Source organism: Symphodus melops (assembly GCF_947650265.1).
Source record: "Symphodus melops genome assembly, chromosome: 16".
NCBI classification, from domain to species: domain Eukaryota; kingdom Metazoa; phylum Chordata; class Actinopteri; order Labriformes; family Labridae; genus Symphodus; species Symphodus melops.
Window position 1 is genome coordinate 21225801 of NC_136706.1, and position 6399 is coordinate 21232199.

Genomic DNA, 6399 nt, shown 5'->3' on the forward strand with positions numbered 1-6399 from the left:
ACACACACGCTGCAGGCTGCAGGCTATGTTGGTGTGCGACGGACAGATGAATCCGACCGTCAGACCAACCAGCCTGCACAAACACACACACAGGGCTTGTTGGTTGGATGGTCCGAGTGGTCCATCTGTCTGACACCAACATAACTTGCAGCCTGCAGCTTGTGTGTGTAGGCGGACAAACGAATCCGACCATGTAACCAACCAGACGAAACACACACGCGCACCCAAACACACAGGGCTGGTTGGGTGGTTGGATTCGTCCGTCTATCGGACACCAACATAGAGTGCAGCGTGTGCATGTGTGTGCGCGCGTGTGTGTGTGTGTGCGCGCGCGCACGGACGAATCCGACCATCCAACCAAATAGCTGTACGTGTAAGCACAGATACACGCGCACGGAAGCACAGGTACAAAATATGCAAACCAACATATAGCCTATAGAAACATAGACTAAAGAGATATTTACAGAGATAGATAGATAATACTGTTTGGAGCTAATTGGGCTTTACTTGTTCATTTATCTCGGTTTGAGAAATCTGTTTGCTTTGAATATTTTGTTTGTAATTCAGAAATTTAACACTAGGTGGAGCCAGGTGTGCCAATGTATGAATAATGAAAGATATGGAAAGTTCTGTTGATGTTCGGACATTGTTAAGGACAGAACGTGTCCCCCTCTTATCAGGCAGGAGGTTACACATGTATTTATTATCTATACTTTGTTTGTTTACTTCATCAGTTTATTGCCCTCACTGTGAAATAGTTCAGTGACTATACACAGGTCACCCATTCATGCTCAACAAAATATGATTCACAGCCAGTCTAAATAATTTGGAGCACATCTTGCAGTCGTGTTTGATGTTATGTTGTTGTTTATTATTTTAAAGACATTTATTTGATTTGCACTAAACTCTCTTAGCCCCTCCCAGTCTGTGAGAAACATCATTAGGTTCAGACACATCATTATAAGATGCCGTCAAATAATAGCATCTCACTTATCGATATGGCTCACAGTATTAATAATAATCTTCTATAATATGGGTAAGCTCCTCTAAGTAGCTGATCGTTCACCACAAGCTTTCTTTAAGTTTGGCTCATTAAAGCATTGAAATGTGGACTGCTTTAGTGATGTCACAACTTAGGAGCACCTTTATGTGTGCACCACCTCCCATCGGTTTTAGACCATACTGGAGCCGGAGCGTGACGTCACAACGTGTTGAGACTGTACAGAGGCTTTCTGCAGGCTGATTAATGACGTGACTCTTGACGTCACAGAACAAGCCAACCGAGGTTATAAGTAGAGGCTCTTTCAAACCAAAAATTTAAAAGAACTCTCTGGGGCCTTGTGTTCCAGGGGGGCCTCTATGGGGAGTTTGCATGTTCTTCCCTTGAGGTGTGGGTTCACGGGTAATCCGGCTTCCTCCCACAATCATCAAAACATGCACTTTAGATAGGAGGGCGAGTTGGTTGGATGGTCCGAGTGGTCCATCCGTCTGACACCAACATAGCAGCATGCACACGCACGCACGCGCACCCAAACCCAAAGGGCTGGCTGGGTGGTGCGGAGGTGGTGCGGTGGTGTTCGTGCCATAACACCCAGGGAGCTGCGTGTTCAGACCCAGCTGGCGCACCCCCGCACTCTGCAGGAGGCGCTGGAGCTGGCGTTGGAGAGGGAGATTATTGGAGGGGCCGCAGGATGTGACCACAATGGCGGTGGACCTGCTGTGAGATCTGCGGTTCAAGTGAATCCAGGTTGGCCACATCAGCGTGAGGTGCCCTAGGCGGGCTGATGATCAGGGAAACGGCCCAGGGTCTGCGTAGACGGGACGATGCAGACCCTTGCTCCTGTGTCCCGCATTGCCCCGTGTACGGACGGCGGAGCCCAGCAACACAGACGGGGGAACCTGGCTCCACTCCCTCCAAAAGCAGATGACACCATTGAGTCTGCAAGGGTGGTGGGCTGGACTCACTCGGGACAACTTCTGCCATGTCCCTGTTACACTGGCGGAGACCCAGCGCATAGCCAGGGGTGACGACTCGGCCCTGGAGACGGAAAAGGCCCCCGGGTCGCCTCAGGGACTTTGTTTGTGATCCCTCGGGGCGAGGGATTCAGTAAGGGGGGGACAGTGTAACGGTTCATGTTGTAAAGTCAGTAGTTGATTATGTGTTTCGTGTGAACCACTCTCTACGGGACAAATCGACCCTCTCGTATTTGTTCAAACAACAAAAGTTATTTTAATGACATTTACATAAAGTACTGACCCCTAAGCAGACAAACGTACAGTGTTCTCCTGTGACCGCTACATTCCTGTTTTTATTATTATTATAATTTATCTCTGGGTTGACACTCCGGCTTTCATGCATTAAGTCAAATCTGGGTTTTTTTCCTCAAGAAATTAACTCGTTAATGAAAGAAAACAGGAGCCACTCGCGATATGGACATTCCTGCCATCCACTCATGGGTCATTTTACAGTCCATGGTCATGAGCCACTTTCGGGCCCCACTCACCAGTTGAGGACCAGAACCCCCTTAAGTCAGAAAAGAATTCGTACAAGTAGTGACATTGGCACACTTTGATTTCCGTTTGAGTTTATCCTTTTATTGACTATTTTAGTTTCCTTTTATTCTTTTATACATTAATAATAAATTCCGTATATTTATTTTTTATTTCATCACGTCATTTTACTTTTTTAACTCATCATTTCTTATTCAAAGTTTTTTTTCCAGCTTTTTTATTTTATTTTTGTCACTGTGAGTTCAAAACCTTTTGTAGTTCTATTTAGATTTTATTTATTTTTTTTAAAATAATTATTTATGTATACTGAATTGGTTTTTCACCGTATCTTTATTTTAATATTATTATTGTTATTAAAACAGTTTTATTTCCATCATTGCATCACGACTACAAGAAAGCCCGTCCTGTTCCGTCCACCTGTTAACTGACAAGTCAAACCAAGGAGACGATAAAAATCAGGTACCTGACCCCGAAGTTTTGCGTGGGGTGGGGGGCCAACTTCACGCATGTCTGGTTGGATGGTTGGATTCGTTCATCTGTCGTTGACCGCAAGTCCAACACAGCGTGCAGCGTGTGCGTGTCTGCGCGCGCGCACGGACGAATACACGTGTAAGCACAGATACACGCGCACGCAAGCACATGGGCAAAATATGCAAACCAACATATAGCCTATAGAAACATAGGCTAAAGAGATATTTACAGATAGATAGATAATACTGTTTGGAGCTAATTGGGCTTTACTTGTTCATTTATCTCGGTTTGAGAAATCTGTTTGCTTTGAATATTTTGTTTGTAATTCAGAAATTTAACACTAGGTGGAGCCAGGTGTGCCAATGTATGAATAATGAAAGATATGGAAAGTTCTGTTGACGTTCGGACATTGTTAAGGACAGAACGTGTCCCCCTCTTATCAGGCAGGAGGTTACACATGTATTTATTATCTATACTTTGTTTGTTTACTTCATCAGTTTATTGCCCTCACTGTGAAATAGTTCAGTGACTATACACAGGTCACCCATTCATGCTCAACAAAATATGATTCACAGCCAGTCTAAATAATTTGGAGCACATCTTGCAGTCGTGTTTGATGTTATGTTGTTGTTTATTATTTTAAAGACATTTATTTGATTTGCACTAAACTCTCTTAGCCCCTCCCAGTCTGTGAGAAACATCATTAGGTTCAGACACATCATTATAAGATGCCGTCAAATAATAGCATCTCACTTATCGATATGGCTCACAGTATTAATAATAATCTTCTATAATATGGGTAAGCTCCTCTAAGTAGCTGATCGTTCACCACAAGCTTTCTTTAAGTTTGGCTCATTAAAGCATTGAAATGTGGACTGCTTTAGTGATGTCACAACTTAGGAGCACCTTTATGTGTGCACCACCTCCCATCGGTTTTAGACCATACTGGAGCCGGAGCGTGACGTCACAACGTGTTGAGACTGTACAGAGGCTTTCTGCAGGCTGATTAATGACGTGACTCTTGACGTCACAGAACAAGCCAACCGAGGTTATAAGTAGAGGCTCTTTCAAACCAAAAATTTAAAAGAACTCTCTGGGGCCTTGTGTTCCAGGGGGGCCTCTATGGGGAGTTTGCATGTTCTTCCCTTGAGGTGTGGGTTCACGGGTAATCCGGCTTCCTCCCACAATCATCAAAACATGCACTTTAGATAGGAGGGCGAGTTGGTTGGATGGTCCGAGTGGTCCATCCGTCTGACACCAACATAGCAGCATGCACACGCACGCACGCGCACCCAAACCCAAAGGGCTGGCTGGGTGGTGCGGAGGTGGTGCGGTGGTGTTCGTGCCATAACACCCAGGGAGCTGCGTGTTCAGACCCAGCTGGCGCACCCCCGCACTCTGCAGGAGGCGCTGGAGCTGGCGTTGGAGAGGGAGATTATTGGAGGGGCCGCAGGATGTGACCACAATGGCGGTGGACCTGCTGTGAGATCTGCGGTTCAAGTGAATCCAGGTTGGCCACATCAGCGTGAGGTGCCCTAGGCGGGCTGATGATCAGGGAAACGGCCCAGGGTCTGCGTAGACGGGACGATGCAGACCCTTGCCCCTGTGTCCCGCATTGCCCCGTGTACGGACGGCGGAGCCCAGCAACACAGACGGGGGAACCTGGCTCCACTCCCTCCAAAAGCAGATGACACCATTGAGTCTGCAAGGGTGGTGGGCTGGACTCACTCGGGACAACTTCTGCCATGTCCCTGTTACACTGGCGGAGACCCAGCGCATAGCCAGGGGTGACGACTCGGCCCTGGAGACGGAAAAGGCCCCCGGGTCGCCTCAGGGACTTTGTTTGTGATCCCTCGGGGCGAGGGATTCAGTAAGGGGGGGACAGTGTAACGGTTCATGTTGTAAAGTCAGTAGTTGATTATGTGTTTCGTGTGAACCACTCTCTACGGGACAAATCGACCCTCTCGTATTTGTTCAAACAACAAAAGTTATTTTAATGACATTTACATAAAGTACTGACCCCTAAGCAGACAAACGTACAGTGTTCTCCTGTGACCGCTACATTCCTGTTTTTATTATTATTATAATTTACACTCCGGCTTTTATGCATTAAGTCAAATCTGGGTTTTTTTCCTCAAGAAATTAACTCGTTAATGAAAGAAAACAGGAGCCACTCGCGATATGGACATTCCTGCCATCCACTCATGGGTCATTTTACAGTCCATGGTCATGAGCCACTTTCGGGCCCCACTCACCAGTTGAGGACCAGAACCCCCTTAAGTCAGAAAAGAATTCGTACAAGTAGTGACATTGGCACACTTTGATTTCCGTTTGAGTTTATCCTTTTATTGACTATTTTAGTTTCCTTTTATTCTTTTATACATTAATAATAAATTCCGTATATTTATTTTTTATTTCATCACGTCATTCTACTTTTTTAACTCATCATTTCTTATTCAAAGTTTTTTTCCCAGCTTTTTTATTTTATTTTTGTCACTGTGAGTTCAAAACCTTTTGTAGTTCTATTTATATTTTATTTATTTTTAAAAAAATAATTATTTATGTATACTGAATTGGTTTTTCACCGTATCTTTATTTTAATATAATTATTGTTATTAAACCAGTTTTATTTCCATCATTGCATCACGACTACAAGAAAGCCCGTCCTGTTCCGTCCACCTGTTAACTGACAAGTCAAACCAAGGAGACGACAAAAATCAGGTACCTGACCCCGAAGTTTTGCGTGGGGTGGGGGCCAACTTCACGCATGTCTGGATGGATGGTTGGATTCGTTCATCTGTCGTTGACCGCAAGTCCAACACAGCGTGCAGCGTGTGCGTGTCTGCGCGCGCGCACGGACGAATCCGACCATCCAACCAAATACACATGTAAGCACAGATACACGCGCACGCAAGCACATGGGCAAAATATGCAAACCAACATATAGCCTATAGAAACATAGACTAAAGAGATATTTACAAAGATAGATAATACTGTTTGGAGCTAATTGGGCTTTACTTGTTCATTTATCTCGGTTTGAGAAATCTGTTTGCTTTGAATATTTTGTTTGTAATTCAGAAATTTAACACTAGGTGGAGCCAGGTGTGCCAATGTATGAATAATGAAAGATATGGAAAGTTCTGTTGATGTTCGGACATTGTTAAGGACAGAACGTGTCCCCCTCTTATCAGGCAGGAGGTTACACATGTATTTATTATCTATACTTTGTTTGTTTACTTCACCACCTCCCATCGGTTTTAGACCATATTGGAGCCGGAGCGTGACGTCACAACGTGTTTAGACTGTACAGAGGCTTTCTGCACGCGCAGCTAATTAATGACGTGACTCTTGACGTCACAGAACGAGCCAACCGAGGTTATAAGTAGAGGCTCTTTCAAACCAAAAATTAAAAAGAAC